Source organism: Teleopsis dalmanni, chromosome 1, assembly GCF_002237135.1.
Source record: "Teleopsis dalmanni isolate 2A chromosome 1, ASM223713v2, whole genome shotgun sequence".
Classification (NCBI taxonomy): domain Eukaryota; kingdom Metazoa; phylum Arthropoda; class Insecta; order Diptera; family Diopsidae; genus Teleopsis; species Teleopsis dalmanni.
This window is the reverse complement of record NC_051846.1, coordinates 61,159,600-61,183,362: the sequence shown is the minus strand read 5'-3', so window position 1 is coordinate 61,183,362 and position 23,763 is coordinate 61,159,600. Positions and strand designations below refer to the sequence as shown.

The window sequence follows — 23,763 nt, the reverse complement described above, 5'->3', positions numbered from 1 at the left end:
CTAACTAAAACGCTAATAAAAAAGGACGATAGATTAAAGAAATGGAAATATTAACGCCTGGCTTTAGAACGTGTTCATTCTGGCAACTACAGATAGGCGTCCCTTCCTGGCGAAATAGATCAACTGAAAATTGAAATGTATGAATGACCACCAGAAAGCAGGCGCTACCGTTGGTGTTGGTGTGGTTCACCGTAACGGCCGATGGTCGCTCTCCGTTCATGTTCTCCGCTCATGTTCATCGACTCATGTTCATCATATTTTGACCGTGGGGTAAAAATAAACGCCTAAATCTATTGGGAAATTATTTTAAAGGGAGCACTAAAGCCTTAGGCAGATGAGCATTTCACTCGCAGGCGTTGTACATTCCAACAGGACTCAGCACAATCACACAAAACACTTGTCAATCAAGAATAACCAAGAATAGCTGAAAAACAAAGTTCCGTGCTTTATTCCATCAACACAGTTTTCACCCGACATTAATCCTCGGGCTGGGGTATTTTATAAAGTAAGGTTGGCATTAAAAAATACCAAAATGTCGATCGTCTAAGGCTAGCGCTAAGCCGAGAATAAGCCAAAATACCGCAAAGCCATATGCGGGCAGAGTGCGATAGCTTCATTGGCGGTTTGAAGGCTATGATTCATGCTAGAGGTAGCCATATTGAACCAAAATAAATGAACTTAAAAATTTAAGATTCTTTTCGCATATATTATATATCTTTCATTAAATTTAACAAAAATAAACAAAATAGAGCTTTTTACTTTGTTGCAAAGTTCGTCAACAACCCTGCATATAAGTCAATTTCTCGCATTTTCAGCAGAGGAACTTATGTAGTTTTTATTTCTCTATTGTATTATCTCAAATGGATCATCATTCTAAGTGAACAATTGATACCCCAGTTTTGATATTTATTGCTAACACCAATACAATGGTTTGAAATTAATATAATGATGCAATATAATAGAATAGTAATAACAAATAAATTAGACTAATATATAATTAAAAAAAAGAATAGAAGGTTTCATGAATAATAAAATAATTTACTAAAGATTTAAAGTATAAAAGTTTTAACTAGTAAAACTCATATTGACCAACAAAACACTAGTTTTATAAAAGTCTCTAATTTAAAAATTTGCAATTTGCATTTTAAATATTTCGCTCATTATGTATGTCATATGGGAAATACCTGTGATAGTACCCAAAAGCAAACATGTCATTATGAAGGAATGTATATAGAATAATTAGCTTTCAATTTATAACAACAAAAGCCAAAAATATTTCATTCAATGAAATGCATGCATGCATGGCAAGCACTTAATTATGATATAAAAACGGAAATAGCAGTAACAGAGCTTAACGAATATATGCACACATGATATATATATATATGGTATATATTATATAACTAATATCTGTATATATATGACATTTATACTCTTATGCAATGGGATCATACCTGCAACCTGATGCAATAATAGTTGTTTTTTAGTGCTTAAAATAAAAAGCGAAACTCCATTGTGAGGCAGACAAATTCAACTTTAGTCTAAAAATAAAAATATAGCAGCGATGAAGTTGACCCAAAGTGAAATAGGTTTTCTGCCTATCGCATAACCGGTGGCGTTGTCGATGACGTTATATGACTCCGAAACAATGACGTGCACCAGCGTCATACAATACGTAAACGATGTTTACCTTGTTTTGTAGTTGAAACCAAAAATAAAAAACTTAAACACACAAAGTAACAAGACTACTTTTTTCCGAAATTGTGTAGAGTATCTGAGTATCTCATTTAATTGTTGATCAAATAACAAATAAAGTTAAGTTGGGTTGGGTGCACGAAAAAGAAAAAACAAAGAAAACAGCCACAACAATAGAGGTAAATGGGGAAAAAGTTAACGGTGCCTAGCGTTACCTACTTTTGTTCCGAGAAAATTAAATAAAGTAAAAAAAAATTATGGTTTTTATAGTGAAAAAAAACAAGCTTCATCTCATGAAAATGAAATGATTTTGAAAATGAGTACGAATTAACAAAAAAAAAAAAAGTAAAGATACTACAACACAAATTTCGAACGCAACGCATTCGGTTCATTGCCTACTACTTTTGGTATTTCACGGCACAAAACGGTTAAAGTGGCTATAAGGTCAATGACTGTCTTAACGTAACGTCAAGCCAAGTTAAAACATGGCTCAGAAAGACACAGAAACGCGTTAGAGGCGATAATAAATGTGCAGCAACTAAAAATAGACAAAAAAAAATGCATGTCTCACGGCTTCAGGAATGAAGTTGGAGTTAAGCTGAGCGATCTGAGCCGCGCTTAATTCGAATATGCAACTTATGTGCATTTATCAATTTTCTCTGTAGACAGTTTTTTTTCTTTTTTCGTGAATATTTATTTTATTTTATTTTATTTTATTATTTTATGCTGTGCATATTTATTTTTATTTCATTTTTCCCCCTCATACATATAGTTTATAGCACCGGTTTTTGGTGCACTATCGAAATGTTGTAGGCTTGGCTTAGCGTGAATTACTGTCATACAGATTTTTTTGTGTAATCTCATAAACGAGTTTCTGAGTTTTTTGTGTAAAGATACTGAATAAAATATATTGCCATAAATTAAATCAAAGTTCTTAACTGAAGCGTGAGTAGAGGTGCGTTCTTTCGATATCTGAAACGAATTTGTAATTTAATATCGTGTGTATTTATAAATCAATAAAACATATTTCCGATTAAGAAATTTTTATTGAATTCAAAGCAATTGCTTAATATTAAAAGACTTAAAAATAAAATGCACTATGCAAATTTTTAAAAAATTTCATAGCACAAATAAACATATTTTGCAAATTACTTCTAGTCCAAATTAGTTGCAAAAAATATAATGAAAAATAAAATTGCATTTAACAGACATGCAAAACATGTTTTTTAATGTTGTTGACCTACAAAGTAATTACCGTCATAAAAACTTTTTCAACAAACAAAAAAAAGCGCTAGACGTGGTAAAAAACAATTTTAAATACAACAAATTTTTATGTGTTCATAGAAAAGTAGGCTTATTGACACATTAAAGACCAAGACAAGACAAGGTGACATCATATGCCAGCAGCAAAAGCTACAATTAATGAGCTAATGCTCTACGTACAATCTTTGAAACTATTTTATAACTATCTGCTGAATTGCAGTTTTCAAAGAAAAAGTATAAAATAATTGGCATATTTATGACATACCACAATTTATATGCAAATTCCATCAAATTTTGAGATTAATCACATTAATATGAAAAGCTGTAAAAATTTTAATTAAAATAAAAATTTATGGAGATAATTACAAATTTCATTAAGTTAGAAATAAACAGATTATTAATATTTAATTAAAATAATAAATTAAAATTAAAATATAATAACAACTGTGAAAAAAATATACGAATTATACACGTTTAACGGCAACTTAAATTACTCACAATTACCTCACAAAATTTAAGTTACTATCATAACATTTTACTATACGAGATTTATGATCTCGTATATGCTTATTTATTCACAGTTCAAGAGCAGCCCTATTCAATGTTTTCAGTATATAAAGACTCTTGTGCTAGAGTCGGAATGCAAGGTCATAGCAAATTTTAATCAATATCAACTAAATATCTAATATTTGATTTTAGATATGTCTTTTATCTTTTGTCTTGGTCTTATATGTACAGCCACACCGGCAGGGAAACAGTCTTTTACGATTTCAGATAAAATCGACTTTACTAGATGTATGGATAATTAACCGACTTCACAAAACAGGTGGCAACGTCAGAACAAAATCAATCATAATTTGTATATCTTGCAACTTTTAAACGACAGCTATAAAAGTTTCGACTTCATCAGTCATTTGGTTAGCTTTTTGCAAATAGTTGAAATAGTGCACCTTGGTGATGGAAAAAATGAATATCGTTCAGTAATAAAATTCCTCCATTCGAAAGGAATGAACAATTATGCAATCAAATTGGACATGGATTCTGTTTATGGCAATCATGCACTTTCGTTAACAACAATAAAATAATGGAAAGCTGAATGTAAACGTATTCATACGAATGTTTTGGTTGAAGAGCGTCCGGGTCGTCTGAAAGAGGTTGCAAAAGAGATTGAAAAAATCTACGATATTATGTTATATGATTCAAAAATTAAATTACCTAAGATAGCAGATATGACAAAAGTATCATATCGATATGTATCGCATATTTTGTATAAATATTTGGGTATAAAAAAGCTTTCAGCAAGATGGGTGCCAAATTTGCTCACAATTGACCAAAAACGACAAGGAATTCGTCAACTAAAACATTGTTTGGAAATGTTTATGCACAACCTAGCTGACTGTGAGCATCGGGTAGTAACAACATGGTAAAAATAGTGATAAAACGTTGATCCATTACTTCACACCTGAGAAAAAATAATCAGCCAGAGAATGGGTAGAGCCTGGGGATAGTGCTCTCAAACGATCAGGAAGTTAATATTTGGCTGGAAAAGTTACCCTTGGTAAATCTAGGGTAATTTTCTCCATTGAGATGACTATTAAAGCACTTTTAGTGCAATTTTCATTTTGGAATATCTCAAGTGAAATGTGTAAACGCTTGAGATTAATTTATAACACTCTAGATATTTTGTCAGCTATTTTAAATTCTTAACAGCTGTTTTATAGGAATTGACAGATAAAGTGTGATTTCATTTGACATATTATTATTATTATGATATGTTCTTTATTCATAAAAATTCAATTTAGTATTTAGTCTATTCACAGATAGTTATTACAAAATTTTGCCTCTGTTTTCCCTCTGTCTCTGTTTCTAGCAGCAAAATATAGGTGGTTAAAAGATTTGTTCGTTTTGGTTGCCACTATTCTCCGCCATATGGTTCTGGGATGACCTTGTGTTCTTACTCCCTGCGGGTTTCATTCCAAAACTGTGTGTCCACTATCATAACTACAAAAATATTAGATTACTCTAAAAATTTTCGATTAGGTAACAAAACTTGACAGATCAAAAACAGTAAAGGCATAACAGTTCCCAAATTCTATAAATGTCATTTCTTATTTGCAGTTCGTTTATTCCCAAGCTTTAACGTTTTATAACAGTTAGCACGATATTTGTATATTTGTATCGATATAGTATCAATATTAATTTACTCAAAGTCCAACATGAACAAGTACTTCTTTAAGTTTTGTATATCTTTCTTGGAGTACGCTTGACACTAAAGGTCATATTGCTACTATATATAGTACTTTTACTTTCAATATCAATCGTAATTTTGATTAGAACAAGATATTAACGAAGAAGGAAGATGAACTAATTTTTCTTCGGAACAGTAGAGTTACTGTAACTTTATAGTTTAACTTTAACTTTAACTGTTATAAAATTTGTAAGGTAAACCACATTTCGTTGACCTTTTTTCGTAAGAATATTATTTAATAAATAAATTTTGTTTTTAAGAAAATGATGAAATGAACTGACTAAGACAAGTCATTGAAGTCTAAAAGCATTATTGGTGTTTTATATTATTTTACATTATTCTATATAATTCTATTATGCTTTACATTATATTAAAACTTGCTATTATTTACCGTCGGACGGACTGTGAAATTAGAGTGCAAAATTTTATTGACAGCATTCTGAGAACAGTTCCATTAACCTTTCATCAGATGAATAATTCGAAACGAAATATCTTGCTCTTCCTATTATTAAAATTATTAAATAAGAACATAAAGAAATGTAAAAATATTAACTGTTAAAGCATTTCTACTAGAACTTTAAAACATAAGTAATTTTTTTATTTGCAGTAATTATTTTTTGTAGATGACATCGCATGACGTGCTACACTTTATTCTGAACTTTAAAGTTCAGATACATGTTTTTGCTTACAAATTTTTATATGAATTGCAAAACAAAAAATATATAAAATATTACTAAGTTATATAACGAAGTAAACAATTTTAAATGACTTTTTATCACGAATGTTTTCTTACCAACATGTAACGAGAGTATATGTATTTCATTTCGCAATTAACAAAAGATGAAGGCGATTGCTTAGATAAGTGAACGAAGTTATTTTTTGAAAAATCTGAAAACTTTAATTGTTCGAGGCAGCACAAGTTTTATAAAGCAACTGTAATCTTTACAGAAACAGATTTTCATTGGAAAAACGATATGAAGTATTTTTTGAAATATATGCAAAATATTTCAATATCTGTTAAACTCGTTTGCACTCACAGCATGCAAAACAAATATTAATTCTCTATTCCATGAATATCTATTATACAGAAATTCCTTTTAAATTATAATAAAATATTTGAAATTGAATACACGTCTTTTGAATAACATAATTTTATTTAATTTCCAAATACCAGTTGACATATATGCCAAACACTTTCCGCACACTTGACTGGGTAAATTAATATTCATCAAAATATTATGTATATCTTCCTCTGTATAGAATACAGCACTAAAACGCACCTAAACCACTTATTTTATTGTTGCCTTATTAATGGAAATGCAAAGTATGACGTCAAGTGGTGATGGTGATATGGGTTAAAAGGCGTATTTTGGGAATTCACTCCCTACCAACGATGTTGACTGGGTGTGTTGCTGTTGTACGAGTAAATGTTGAGGTTGGCAAAGTAAGTTTCTATGTTACGTTTATGTTTATAATATTTTTGCTTAATATTATTTTATGTTAACTCTACTATTATTACCCATCCTTGAATTGTTGCCTTTTCCTTGTTATTTATAAATAAAAATTTTCACTAACCTTGACAATAAGTTTTCCATTTTTGGATTTTTTCATACACACCCCTACTGCTACTATTTTAGATCTTTTGCTTGTCGTAGTTTTACAGACTTGGTAGGGAATTTATTTTCTCACCATGCGAAATTTCACACGCAAACCTCAAAAAGTGACAGTTCGCCAATGACCAGCGAAATTATAAAAGATAAAATTTTTTTTATTATTTAAAGTTAATTTCATGTTTTAAATTAATTTCAAAACAATTTTTCACTTTCATTAAGTAAAAACAGTAATTAACGTAATTTCTGGTGTTAACAAAAAAAAAAAAAAATTGAATTATAAATACTTTGTTTTTCATAATGACTTTAATTGTTCACAAAACATTTTAACCATTATACTTAAGTATAACTTAAGTATTTTTTAGTGTAGCAAAAAAAAAGTTTATTTATTCTTCAAAATATTTAGGAGGTTAAAGTTTAGTAAACTCATTTAGCAAGCGAAAGCAATTAATTTTGCACATATACTCGCACTTTCTTTTGACAGTTTTAAAGGATGTAATATTTCTTAATAAAGTTTATGAAATCAAACACATTAAATGGTAAAGTTCAATGTTTTCTTAAGGGAAACTACTAAAAAATCAGTATTTGGTTATAATATATGTGATACTGAAGGCTATGAGTATAGTAAAATCAAAATATGAATTTGGTGAACTAATGCCAACTATAGATTCTGTGAAGATGAACAGTCAACCAAACATGTGCTGTTAGAATATCCTGTGCTAATACACATAAGGAATAGATTGCTGGGAATGTATACCCTTACGAAAGTGGCAATAAAACTCTGTACTATAGATTCCATATTACTTTTATATTCTTTTGCATAGTAGAATCTTACTCTGAATGCAGAAGGGGGCATAATTGTCCCAACGGTCGCAATGTCACATCCCATATCAATATAAATAATAATGTAAGAACCAAAGTATTTTTTACATATATTCATTGTTTATATTAATGTATATTTTTTTAAATTGCTCTCATTTTAAATGACAGATTAGGAAATAGATCCCACCATAATCTGAGGATAATACATTACAAAAACAATGTGATGAAAAATATTATCTAGTAGACCCCAATCTAAGATAGTAATATCTTGATTAATGCTTTGAAGATAGTAATATCTTGATTAATGCTTTGAAGTTCTTGAGTTGCTCGAATAGTTTGAATATATTCTGATATATAGTATATATATAGCGAATATATTTATTTTAAAAAGGAACAAATTTTGACCCGTTTTTTGATTGGGTGTTCTATGATATATTCAAAACATATCATTTGTTTCAAAAGTCATTCTTCTTGGTTTTGCAGAACACATAAGTGCGAATCTTTATTTTATTAGCTCAAGAACTTAGAAACAAGTTCACATATTAACAACTAAATAACAATAATTTACCAATGGTTGCAGTGTCAAAGACAATCAATATTCAAGTTAATATAACTATAATAATATCCGTTATAATAACATTAAGAAATCGACAAATTTGTACAGAAACATAATATATATGCATCAACATACAGATATGAACGCAATCATTAGTTGGAATTAGATAATTAGATAGACAATAAGGCATGGGTCATTGTGATAACACATGACCCATAAATCAATCACTACTCACTCAACCAGTATGTTGATGTAACTAATCTCAGAACTTAAGTAAAGAAACCCTGGCAATACATAACAGGTCATCTAGCAAATACGAGTTTAATATTTGTATTGCTTTTTTTATACTTTGATCAAGAACAAAGCAGGTGTTTAACGAAATCCTCTTTTTTTGTCATTACTCATTTTTGCAGTAGTCAATGAATTTGTTACACATTCTTGAAGCCATGCAAATCTATTAGGCAGTATTCTTATTATTTAGACACACAGTTTATTACTCGCTTTGTTACAATATTATTATGTTGAAGGATTTTCACTGCTACCTACAGATCTATAGTGCTCTACCAATCACTTTACTGAGAGTTAAACTTAGTCGATTGTGAAAAAACCGACCCATATTCTTACTTTGAATTATTCATTATATTGTTTTTGTTTTCCACTTTAGGAGATAAAGCGTTCGTACAACAATAGTAGCACATCATTTCATAATAGCAAAGAACTGAGGCTATTATAAAGTAGGTTATCTGCTCGATCATAATGTTTTGTCTTAGGATGTAAACAAAATGTGGATCAATCCGAGAAAACAATATGGACTTTGTTTGAAGACGGATGAGACCACTAGTTATATTCTCTGTACCTGTCTGGCTTTGATATAGACCAGGAGGAGTATATTGTGCCTAGAGATCAAATCATCATCTGATGTTACGATGCCGTCAACATCTGACGTTTTGCCTTTTATTCCTAAAGCAAAATGGCTTCTGTTCAGTTAGGGTCCGTATGAAGCACAAATGATCAATCATAGTCGCAGTGTTCTGCTGCACTTGGAGCCTGTACTTAGTACATGCCCAATTTTATTTTATTCCAAGGAGGAAGAAAAGTCATTTCGTTTTTTTTCTCTTATTATTAAAAGTGCATATGCGCTGCCATGTACTTGGTACCTTAGTACCATGTACTGAGGATTTCATACGCTCTGCCATTTTAATTTGGGAAACTATACTATCAAAATCAATTTGTCGCCTAATTTTGGCACTGATATAGATCTTAATACCATTACTGTCTATGACTATTTATAGTACAAACTATTTATAAGTTGATTGATACTTATTTTATTTTCTTATAACAATAAATGTTTAAACGAAACTTAACACAGACCTAAGAGTCATTCTAAGTTTTTATATGTTGGGGTGTAAACTTCTATACTTAGTTTAATAAAACAAGTCAACTATGACGAAATTGTTTTGATTGCGTAGTATTATCAAGCAAAAATTAAAAATTTCGTGACTACTCTTTAAGTGTTACTTAAAATACCTCTAGTGCCATGGATTTTGATTATTTTCTTAGCACGCAACTGTTACCATAAATGGTAGTATATCTGTATAGTACATATCTATAATATACATATGGACATATTCGTAAATAATATATATTTAATTATACTTGTAATATTGCGTAAAAAAGTTATATGCATTGCGTGCAGTATATCGTAAATATTTTCTTCTGATTTGCAAATTTTTTTTTAACTCATGAAATTTATTATCCAGTGGATTGTGCTTTAAAAATATTTTTTTATGCTGTTGGTTGAATATAAATTTCATTCTTTTTATCATTTACCATCGTTTTGCATATACAAGTGGTGGAACCAAATGGAATATGTCAATGTACAGAACAATGCTGTCGGTCTGTTTATGTCAATGTCACATTTGCGTGCTGGACAAAATTTGTGACAATACGAACACTCAACCAAGGGAATAAAACACGTCACATCAGTTACTGAATAAAATAAAACTGAAATGTTCACAATTATGACGACAATATGAAATTTGATTTCCATCAGTTGCAGCTACATTATTCACTCGAGCCATGTAAACAAACACTCCAGTGACCTATTTAGTAATCGTGAAACTTTCGAAAAATATGCTAACCGAATCCATTAGTACAGAGTTGCTAATATTTTAATTTAATAGGAAAAATCAGAAGGGAAAAAACAAAAGGGAAAGGTGTTAGTTACAGAGCTATTTATTTACTAAGTTACGAAGTAGGCGAGTATTAATTCTATTAATTAACAGATTTATATTGATGGGAAATAGAGGAAAATGGTAGCATTAATCTAATTAAAATAAATGGTTTCCGAAATTGATCATTTGTTATTGAAAAAATATGACCTGTATAACAGTTCTACACTGTTTTTTTATATGTTTACGTGCTTATTAATCGGGGCTTAAATTATTGAGTAAGACGAATGAGTAAAACCAATTTTAAAAATATCAACTCCGTGTCTTGTTTAATGTGCCGAGTATTGTTTTGTGTATTGGTTTACATTTACATATGCAGGTAGTTTTGCTGCATACCTTACATTTACTAAGAAAATGAATTTGATGTACAATATTATGTTTAGCAATTTTTTTATGACAAAATCAGTTTAGAGAGATCAGATCAAATCAGAGAAATCGAATCGGAGAGATCAGATCATATCAAAGCGATCAGGTCAGATCAGATCAGAGATATCGGATCAGATCAGATCAGAGAGATCAAATCAGAGAGATCAGACCAGAACAGAGTGATCTGATTAGATCACATATAGATCAGAGATAGATCACAGTTTTGTCTGAAATTTAAGCAAAATCAAATGTAATGACGTTTTAAGAATGATAAAAAAGCTTTTGGTGATAATTGTATATCGCAACCTCATGTTTATGTATAATACAAAAGCTTTCAGAAAAGTCTAGAAAACAATAACAAGAAATTTGTGCGTGCTAACCCATTATTCAGTGGTAAAAATGTGGGCAAAATAAATAAATTGTGCTTACTTTTAGAAAAACTATCAGTGGAGGATATCACACAATTCCTGTAGAGCGATTTTTATGAATGTTTTAAACACTAACAGTAAACTTTAATCCGAAAATTTGTTGTTTACCCAACAGTTTGAACCAAAACATAGGATCACTGCATCCACCCTATTTTCCAAGCATGGCATCCTGTGGTTTATTCATACTTCTTGAACTCAACAACATATTCACAGAACAAGACTTTAAAAAAAATGTGCTAGAACTAGCTAAAGAAACTATTAAAAATGCAGTTCAATAGCGGAACCCTTGGGATCGCCGGTATAACCAACACCGATCCTACTCATACCAAGTTATACTCTTCTATATATTTATCTCTATTTACGTATGTCTACCTTTTTAATGATAAGCAGGTGATATAATATTTCTTAAAGACCTTTGCTAAAATCACTAAATTTCGTTATATATTGAAAATGTGTGAATCAGTCCAATAGTTTCAGTTATGCTGCATTTAATCAAGCGATTAGAATTTTCATTGAAACCTTGTAAAAATGTAAACATTTTAAAATTATTAACTTAAGTTTGTTAACTCCTTAAATCAAAATTCCATTTCCCCCTAACTATTATTTAATGATTCTTCAAATTTCATCAAACTACACTTCAAAAATATTAATCACTGCCAAATAAAATGACTCAATTATGCATTTTTTTTTTTATAGAAATTAAAAATGAATTAAAATTTCACATGATTAAATTAATAATTGTTTAAATGATAAAATTATTTAAAATTTTAAAAAAATTTTTACACAATATAGTAATTTGTTTCTTTTTATAAAAAAATTTTCTCGCATTTAAAAACTTAAATTAAAAAATTAATTTCTTTGATAATTTTATAAAAAATAATGTAAAAAAAATTGGAATGCAAAATATATTTTCTCACAGATAGACAATTGCAACTGAAGAAAAAAAAACCCAGCACTAACACTGTTTCCAATTGTGATATTTGATGTTTATGGACTTTCAAGTGGAAACTTTAAGAAATAAAATGTGTGAAAATATATATAAAAGCTAAAATTTTAAAACAATGGAAACTTTATGCAAGTAATTCCTTTCCAACCACGCGTTGTCAATGAAACATGTCAATGCAACCAACCAAAAACGTGCTTAAATCTCAGCGAGGTCTTCTTTGATTTTCTTCTAGAAAACTTCAAGTACGTGTACAAGAAATAATGCTAAGTGGTTTCTTTTGTCTGAGGGAAAGTGTTACACACGTTATCAGCTAATCACAAAAAAACAACAATTTATTAATACAAAAAAAAAAACATAATAAAAATTTACTGGTATAAATGAGTCAGCACTGACTGACTTTTTAATTAAGGAACACTTTAAGAACTGAAGGATTTCAATAAACACAATACATATATCTGATTATTGGAAAATATAAATATTATTTATTTGAAAATAAAAATTTCAAAACAAAAGTTAATAAAATCAATAATTAAATTAAACAAAAATCAATAATTAAATAATTTTCCTTTATTAAAAAGCATTAATATTAATATTTAATTAATTTTTCCATTTGTGTTGGCGTTCAGACCTTCAGTCTCCCAATTGTCTGACTGGAGTTCCGTCACCCTTATGACCCCTTATTATATACTATTATATGTATATAATATATACTATTATTATTAAAAAATTAAATATGAATAATATTAAATTCCAAATGCATTAAAATAGCAACTACCATAGTTTTGGTCTTATAGATAGACAAGTGTATCTCTGTATTCGAAGAATATAGATATATATATAATTAATTTTGATTCCCCATAACTCACGATAGTTCAGGGCTAATTGAAAATTAAAGAATAAAATGCTTTTGTAATTAAATCAGAGAGCTACTGACAAAAATATCTGAAGTGAACTGAATATGCAGGAAGGGTCCAACGACCCAAGCATTCATAGGCGAAGTCGAAGAAAAAATGAAAAGATATTAGCACTAGAACAATGGAAAATAAGACATCAAGACATCATTCATTGAAGAACTAGATATTGAAGATAATGTTCTTTATGTCACACTCTATCGATAACTTGTTTAACATCAACATATACTGCAAAACAGTACTCCCAATACCTGAATTTCATATTTTATTTGTTATATGATTTACTGGACTGATTTTTCCAGGGTTTTTGCTAAAGACAAATATGTGGGAGAGATCAGATTTTGGCATACAAAAACGACGATAGTTTTAATGCCAGTATTTTCTTTAAGCGCCTACAGGGCCAAGAGCGTAAGCCTATGAGTCCATATGATGGATATAATACAGTTTTATAACTAATTATCATGATATTTCATTGAAAGTATGATATTACTACTAGGCAATAAGCCTAGTAGCATAAATGACTGCTAAATATTATTTTTTTTTCTTTTTTGGGTTAATTTTGTCATTCTGTAGCGCTTTTTAATAATCCTATAGGTGTATAGGTAGCATAATTTTTTAAATGTACCTGTAGAGATAGTACTGATGTGTAGTAGAAAGACCTCTAGGATAAATACTGCTGTTTTAACAAGTTTTGGGATAAGGCCTAATAAGAACTAATATTTTATAGTACCTAAAGGTCAGAATAATCAAATTTCGTTTAATTTTATGGCTTACAACGTAAACTGTTTACCATGTAAACTGATGACTATACCATCACTGACACATTCACTGCAAGTAGAAATTAATTTCAAACACTCACTTCACAATCCATTCAGCAATAAATCCAATTTATTGACCATATCATTACAACATTGACCATTATAACATATCATTGTAATTTATTATACTATTAAGCAGATTATAAATTTAATTAATAAAAAAACCATCATTCCTTGCGTTAAACGGTGTCCGAAGCTTCCTTTCTCTATGAACTTTCAATTGTGATGCATACTTGATTATAAAAAAGCAGTTCATGGTCTCGATTAAAACTTTTTAAAAATGATAAAAAATTACATTAAAAATGTCAATATGAAAATTTATTGTTGGTTGTAAATAAAACTTTTCCAAAGTAGAAACAATTGCAACAAAATCTGATTGCTGAAGTGAAGAGCACGAAATCGCAAGGCGAAAGGGAAAAATTATAGGTAAACTAATTTAAAATTTTACCAAATTCACTATCATTAAAATAAATGGAAAACATCATTAAGAGGTCACGAATCTCTTCTTTTCTAGGTTATTAGCCGAAATGAGTTTGGCAAGTGCAATTTGACAAATTGGTCAAAATTAAAGGAAAATCAGGTAAAAGTTTATGGTTTGGCGAAAATTGCAGAGGATAAAAGAATGAAGGTAGAATTGTGAAGAAAACTTTAAAAAGTAACTCTTTTGCGGTAAATTCCTCTATGGAGAAGAAAATGTAAGAAATATTTTTATATTTTCGAAAGGTTCAAGTGATGCTTGTGATTTGTGTGTCAAGTTTGTGCGCCGTAAACTTAAGTGCGGTTTGCAATAGCTGCGGGAAAAACGCATGAGTAAACAGTCATATACGAGCACATAAAATATGTAAAACTGTGTCATATTTAATATCCACCTCCGTATGAAATAACAGCAAAACCAAGAAATTTGTCGTTATCTCTTAAGAAGAAATCAAGAAAACATAATAGGTAGGTAAGTAAACTGAGTACAATAATAATATATGGAAAGCCGCAAACTCAAATCGCATTCACAATAAACTTTAAAGATGAAATTGTTGAGTTAATATAAATGCAAAAAAATAAATGTAATAAAAATTATTTAAAAGGAAAAAATATAAAAACGGTACATTTTTCGTAAAGATATCCGTAACTAGGTCCCATTGTTTGCAATACAAAGCTGGAGCTTGACTCAATTCTCCATATTTATAGACTGACTCGGGGTATTATATTTAATTTCTTTAGCGAAATTTCTGTAAAGATCATATTGCATTGAAATTGTAGTAGTAATAATAGATAATAGATGTAGTAATTTCAGATTCTCGAAGATAAAATTTCATGTTAAGCCAAGTGGGTACGGTGCTTGTTAGAACACATTAATCGAATTTTTTGCTAAAATTTCTTACACATCGATTTTAATATCTGCTGTATATATAGATAGGTAACAATAGGTAATAAACCGCTCTTAAATATCGCACAGAAACAACATAGTACTACTTATAGAAACTGGGGTCTTATTTAGGTACGCTTTTATATTAAAAATACTAGATACTTTCAACGCAAAATATATATCCACACTTGCAATAACATATCAAAATCTATTTGAAGGAATTTTAATGACTTTTCTTGATGACTTTCATCAAAATCAAATTAGTTCAAGATTTTTTCGGTGATATCATATTTGTCAGATTCACTAATTCTTGAAAATCATTGTAAAAATGAATACACAAAAATAATTACACTTATAAAATTAATTATTTTAAATAATTACAAATATAATAAAATTATTTCTAAATTTATTGAAATTTTTATTAAAATCGTTCAGAAGTTCAAGGTATAGCATTTGTACGCCATATAGGAAAGTATATATAGACAACCGTGAAGATCATTTCCATATCAACCTTTAAGGCAACCTGATATTAAGTTTGTTTATTTTTTTTACTCTCCTTTGGTGTGTTTACAATTTTAATTATATTAAGTTTAGCCACCCCTATCTACTGTTAATTGATCGCACACCCCATATACTTTATAATCTTCTTACTTACTTCAATTTACCAAACTCAAATCATTGCTTTGGAAAATTTTCAACAAAACGAAACAAGAAGGTCTTGGAATAAATGGAAATTATTCGATATTACTGAAAAGGAATCCAAATGGTTCTAACCCCTGAGTTTTTAGTTATACGGTAAAACAATAGGCCTATAGAACTAAGTGGTTCTTGGGATCACCGGTTTAACCTACTGAAAAGGAAATATTGATTTTAATGTGCAAACCTATTAGGTTAAATTTGTTATAGTGGGTAGAAGAATTTTTTTTCTAAGCTCTGTGCCAAACTAGAGTCCAAACGAAAACTTGCAGACCATTTCGTTCAAAGCCGAAAATAGAGCGAATAAATAGAAAGATAGGAGACAAAATACAAAAGAAAAAACAAAAAAATTACTATACCACAAATATTTTAGTTTTCATAATGAATATAAGGTTAGGTAAAGAGAGAATAATGACATTATTCACAACCAATAGTCTTATTCTTACTCTTGCAAATTCTGCGCAATAACACAGAAAATGGTTTGATCTACATTCTCATGACAGCATTGTTATGTCTGATGTGCGAACTACCACTACGATAGGAAGCATAGGTTAGGTTAGAGTAAAGTGGCAGTATAGTGCACTAAAGATCACTTTAATCTAAAAAGGAGAACGTTATCCCTACACCGTCCGTATATCAGACCTTAAGAACCACCTTACAGAATTTCTATGAGAAGTTAGAAGACCTTCGTTCAATTAGAAGTCTATACATTTGGCTTTCTGCCCAATTTAAAAAAGTGAAATTTCTGTCAAGTCAGTTAAAAAAGACATCATAAAGATTTGAAATGTTCTGCTAGCCAATAATAGTGACTGACTTATAAAATGAATTATAGTTTAATGCTCAGCCGCAGGGTCACAGCCCCGATAAAAATTGTTAGAGGGTAAACCTAGTCTTTTTGTTTGTCTTCCTAATACTAAATACCCTGTCAGCACCGACACTGCAGTATCTCATTAATTCGGCTTTATTTGAAGCAGTTGACTAGTACAAATTTTGTCTTATTTAGATAAAATTAGGTTTTGTGATCCTAGAAAAATCTTTTTTCATTCAGACTTTCCCTGCTAACCCGATTTGTATTTCACTTGTAATTTCTCGACTGCAAAAGAAATACTAATATTAAGAAATTAAATTTTAAAGAACACTGTGCTTAATTTGGTAAGTTAGTCTGATTAATATTTCTTCAATACAGTTCTTCTCCGTATTTAGGTACACATATGAGTTGGTGACTGATAAGCCCAAATAACTCATTAGGAGAATTCCGGCATTGCTGAACTACAAGACAATCAACTCTTAAGCGTATCAAAGAACTAATGGGTAAAAGAATTAAAATTTTAATAGCAACAATGAACTTACACATAGCTAAGTTGCTATAAAACACATATGGTCAACATATATAAATTATTTGAAACGTTTGGAGTTATTTGCATATATACAAAACATGTATGAATTATTGACTTTGAAATTATACAACTGAAATTGAGCATTAATAACTAAAACATGACTTTTATGTGTTAAAAGTCAATGTATATATAAAATATGAGATCCAAAAAGCGAAGATCCTATTCCCGATTATGGTTCAATAACTTAAATATACTTTTTCATAAATATAGCTAAAAATTTTATAGTAAATAAATGGAAAGATCTAAATCAATAATATAGCTTAAACTTTTATAAAACTTTTAAACTTAAAGATCAAAATCAGGCTTATGACAAATAATAATAAAAAAAGAGTATCTTCTTCTTGGCTACAACACATAAAAATTACTGGTTAATCATAAAAATCTGCCCATTAATGAAATTCCTGGAAGTTGATACTTCATGTTTGGTGTATTTTAAAGCAAAAAGCTTATAAGATGACCATTATAAACTGAGTGGTCATAAAAAAACAATACACAACTTAATATCATTATCTTGAACAGTCTTACAGAAAGACTGAGGCATTTCGTTGAATCCAGCTTATTTACAAATTGTAAAAATGCATGCAGAAGTTAAAAAATAATTCTAATATATTGTTTTATAATACATATTGAATTTATTATAAAACATATTGCAATAATTACTTAAAATATTCTGAAAATGTTGAGGCATGTCGACCCATACCGAATATATGTAACGTGCATTAAGAACTTCTTGGAGAACTTTTCAATCTACACATACTGATTATGTGTTAATTAGGGAATATATAACGTCATTTGATCTAAATAAAATAAAATTTTATTTAGAATTACTCGTAAAAAACTCAAATAATTATTTTATACCATATATGCAATTTTAATACAGAAAATGAGTTTTTATTATATATTACAGGTAGAACTCGGACTGTTCATAGCTTTAAATCAAAAAAAGGATTAATATGTTATAAATTTATTTCAAAATAATAAAATAATAAATTCTTTTAATATATATATTTTTGATTTATTTTTTTATATTAACATAAAATATTTTTTTTTTCATGCAGTTTTAACAGCACTTTTTTTCTTCAGATTATTTATTACTGTCATTATTGCTATTATTTTATTTTCGTTGTTGTTGTAATGCATATATACGTGTATGCACAATTATGATTATAAGTAAATAAGTTTTTTGAGATAAAAGCTCATTATTTCTAATTTTATTTAAATATTGTATGTAAAGAAACTTAAAAATTCCTATCTTAATATTATTAAATTAATTAATAACAAATTTTTAATTTATATTTAAAAAAAATTAATTAATGTTTTGCTTGAAAGAAAAGATTTTTTTCAGTGTTAAACTTATTAATAATGTCAATAAATAATCCTAAAGATATCAATTTCATTTCCGATTATTAATTAAAACAACAACAAAGGTCAAAGATAAGTTATCCCTAAGTTCAATATATTCAACATTTATTATTTCACGACTAAACATTTATTTACTATTTATTTAAAAATTTATTTATTTAAAAAGTTTTATTTATATAAATTATAATATTGTTGAAAGATAGATAAAAGATAAACATTATTACGCTAATCAAAAATATGTGATAGTATGTGTTGTGCAGGATACGATATCTGTTGCACTTTGTAAATATTTTAGCAAATTTTGAAGGTCCAATATATATAGTTGTGGATATAAAGTATTGACAAATATGTGCACTGATAATTAAATTTAAATTACATCAAATCCAGCTTTAGGTACAGCATTTCTGCAATACAGAATTTTTTCATGCAGTCAAAATTATAATATAAAGTCAAGATCGATTCTCTTTATTGACTTCTATATGTGTGAACCAAAGCGTAAACAGTTCATCAAACTAATACACAGCAGATTTTATCAACATGCTTAAGTACTAAATATAGATCTGCTCTAAAATGCTTTGTAATAGCACTGAAACTAAGTTCCTCTCCAATAGAAATACATATGTGAAGCTTTAATGAATCTTAAATTTTAGCCCTGGAATACATTTCAACTGTGTATAATATAAACAACATAATTATTCTTTTATATATAGAGCTTTTAATCCAAACAAAGAACCAGTTGAAAATTTTGAAAAGGTTAATTATATGCATTTGTTACATGTACCATATATCAAATTAAAACAAGCTTACGCTACACTTCATCTCATGACTTCGTCTATATAGTTTCCGTGAAAAAACTAAACAGAAAATAGCTCTAAAGTGGTTAATAATAGCACTAAAATTTAAAATAATTAGTTTTTCATCGTGTTTATTTATTAACTTTATTATACAGTTTTATAAACAAAACTACACTAATAGATGTAAAAAATAGGTTCGAAATTACCGAAATTAGTTTATTTTTATTACGATAACCGACAATATAAAATATTTTTGAGAACTGCCAGTTTTAAAATATTTATTTTTGTATTACAATATTTATACATATTGTAAAATATTGTATAATATAATTTATATATTACATTGTATATTAGACAATAACGAAACTTTTATTTTTCTTCAAATACTTAATAAAAAATAAATAAATTATTCATTGGATAATGATTATAAAGAAGTATAGTCTAGTCTAGAAGAAGACTGGAAGGAAGTACATATTTATTATATATTAATTTTTGTGAATTAAAATAGTTCAATCAAGTTTAATATTGAATCGATCTTCATCTGACATATTCGTTAGAGTTTGTCTTCAGCGGTCTGGAAAACAAACTTAAAGAAGATGTGTCGAAAGAAAAGACTTTATGGATTTAAGGAACTACTTGTCGAAATTATCAATTTTAGAGATCTTAACAAATTATTACGTACGATAGTTACAGAAATGTTGGAAAAGCTTTTGAATGGTTGATTTGACTTAAAAAAAAATATGTTATTAAATAAATGTTATGTATAATAATATGATTTTATAGGTTATGTCATAGGTATGCCAAAAACACCACTCTTAGACCATTTAGATCCATTGTGATACCAAATCAGAGTCTTATTTCTAATGATAGTATACAAAACTCAGGATGCGCGTGTTATTAGCGAATTGTATTGGCATGTGCTCTAGTCCTGTGCAACTGACAGCCCTCAAGTTTTTTTGTCGAATTTTCGAGAGAGTCAGGCAGTTATGCAAAATATGCTCTAGAGTTTCCTTTATGTAATTTTATCAGACTGTTTATTAAGTGTCGTCCTATCATTAAAGAAAAATAATCACTATCTTTGGGAGCAAGGTTTTAAGGGTGACCATTTTTAATGTTCTCAGGTATTTATTCTATTTTTATTACTGAAAATTTTATAAGAGTATAAAAGAAATTTTGATTTTTAAAAGAATTTTTTTAAGAAGTACACCATGATTAGTTATCCACAGACGTCGAATATTTCAAAATAGCCATGCACTATATAAAGTACCAAATTCTTTATTTTTTATTTCCCTCCTTCTCATCCTACAATTTGTCAGCAGTTTTGAAAACCTTTATTCGTGAAATATTTGATAATATAAATAACGTAAGCATGCGAACTCATTGGTATATATATTATGTGTAACTATTGTTTAAGAGTAAGCGACACTCTTTAATTATAAATGGAAGTTCGCTTTCTTCACAGGAAGTTCAATCAGCAATTAATGATGGGTAATCTAAAACCTGAACCAACGGCTTTTGAAAGGTAAACTCTCCTTTCCACTGAATTCGCTTCGACTAATCACTAAGCAAATGTTTATGTTTGAAGGTAATTCGAGTTATGACTGTCAGTGCACAGTCATAACTCATAAAAAAATGTATTTACAGTGCAAATTCCTGTCAACTTCCTTCCTCTGTGTCGTCTATAAAAATGGTTAGACGTTATTTATTATGATTAAGTATCAATTTGCATAAAAAAACAGCAATATATCTTTTCTTTCTTCTCATAATATAAACAATATAAACAGAATATTTATTCGTAAGAAACGAGTTAGTATTAATATAAACAAAACAAAAACTTGTCTTCGTTTCAATATAAATATTTATGGAGGGAAAAAATTGAAATTCAGTTAAAAATTAACTTGTTCATTTGTGTTCACGAAGGGAAGCACTCACCTGAGTGATTTTAAATTGTCTTATTGCTTCTGTGTTTGTGCCTTTGCGAATAAATAAAATTGCTTTTGCCGTTTAATTCATTAAATGTGGGTTCGTTTAAAAGCCGTCCGTGTTCCGCTCTCTAGCTCGCAAAAACAAAACGTATTTATTTATACTTTTCTTGTTTATTTTGTGCCAAGTTAATTTAACCTGTTGCTCTTTTGCTCTTAGAACTTTTAATAATCACGCAAAAGCAAAAACAAAAACAAAACAATAGCCGTTTCAATTCTCACTTCGTTTCACATAATTACTTTTCACTGGGCCAAAAACTTTACGCAAAAGCTTGGCTTAAATATTTTGCTTAATGCCGAAAGAGAGGGAGAAATAATAAAATGAGTGTGAGTACGATTACTTCACTGTTTAAATATTTTTTTAATTTTTATTTTAAATTCCTTAAGCAAGATCAACACCTTTATTCTGTTTACTGGTTAAATCAAGTTAGGAATACGCAAGCACAAACGTACATACGTGCAGGAATACACATGCATATGTTGGCAAATGTGTATAAAAATATGCACATACACGTTTGCAGATATGACGCACTGGTGGGCAGCAATTTGCTACACACTATATTATGTTTCTAAGCCAAGCTAATAAAAATTAACAACATAAACCGATAAATTTAGAACGTTGCCTTATTCATATTTTTATTTCTTAACAAATTTGTTGGCAGTATTTTTGCTTTTGTTTATATAAATTGTAATTGTTTTTCTTTTTTTTTTTGGTTAAAAAAGTATTGTTGTGCTTAAGCGGCATATACAAATCAAAAAAAAAATAAAACAATAACAATTCGCATGCAATTGTATTTATGCAACTATGCAAATAATTTTTATTTAATTATTTATAAATAAATTCTTGTGATTTTATTCAACAATTATTTAAACTGTTATTTTTATTAACGCAGTCGTTAAGATGGCCGCAATCAGAAATTAACTTCAGCATAGTTTCATTTCACGTTTACCGCTTTTCTGCTTCAAATTACTACACACTGCACTACAAACTTGTATTTACCTTTCTTTTTTTTATTAGTACATTTACATTATTATGTTATTCATGCTATTTTCTTGCAAATTCTTAAATCATTTATGAAAGCAACACATTTCATTGTTAACTTTTCTATAAATTAAAAATAAAAAACGAAATACCGCTATTTGTTCGTTACGCCTCACTACCGCGCTGCGACAATTTATTCAAATGAAACCGTACACACACATTGCTTTGGCATAACCACAAACCCGCTAAGACGTTAACGAGCACAAATTTGAACGATGACTGAACAAACCAAAATGTTGTGAGAATAGAAATGCCCCAACGAAACGTGATGAACACGAAACAATGGAGCATACTTTGAGCTTTACTAATCACAAGCTTTTTCGTGATAAGTTTATAAAAAAATATATGAATGAAAATTATTGTCATGAAGTAATATAAAATATATATGAATTATGTAAATGTAAAATATATGAACATAAAATATAATTTTAAAATATATAAATAAAAAAAATATAAATAAAAATAATTATTACAACTTAATATAAAATATATGTGAAATATATTAATTAAAAATATAAACATATAACATATAAATTCAAAATAAAGAATATAAAATATATGAATGAAAATTATTGTCATAAATTAATATACAATGTGTACAAAATATGTAAATGTAAAGTATATAAATTTAAAATATATAAATTTAAAATATTTGCATGAACATTATTATTGCGATTTAATACAAAATGTATATAAAATATATAAAAATATAAAATATTTGAATGAAAATTATTGTTGTAAATTAATAGTAGTAGTAGTATTTTAGCTTTATTTTACTTCATTTAAAATATTTTACATTACATAAAAAATTATAGCAATTATATTATACATATAAAGCTTATAGCAATAGCATTTTTGCCGTCTGCCGGTTTGTGAATTAATATAAAATGTATATATAAAAGTCATAAATATAAAATATAACAAAAATTATTAATAGCAATTAATATAAAATATATATGAAATATATAAATTAAAAATATATGAACATAAAATATAAAAAATTATAATATATAAATTTAAAATATAAATATATAAAATATATAAAAGAAAGTTATTGTTGTGAATTAATTTATATATATACGAAATGTTTGAATGTAAAATATATAAATTTAAAATATATTAATTAAAATACATAAATATGAAAAATATGAATGAAAATTATTGTTATCAATTAATGTGAAATTTATATGAAATATATGAATATAATAATATATGATATATATAAATATATGTCAT

General features: G+C 28.2%; 1 protein-coding gene across 1 annotated transcript in view; it reads right to left on the bottom strand.

The window, feature by feature from the left end:
• Positions 1-22,742, bottom strand: part of LOC119668219 — a 131,643-nt gene extending 108,901 nt beyond the window's left edge. The window contains exon 1 of the mRNA XM_038077663.1: positions 21,436-22,742. The gene's annotated coding sequence lies outside the window, so the exon portion shown is untranslated. The remainder of the gene's footprint in view (positions 1-21,435) is intronic.
• Positions 22,743-23,763: the final 1,021 nt, after the last annotated feature.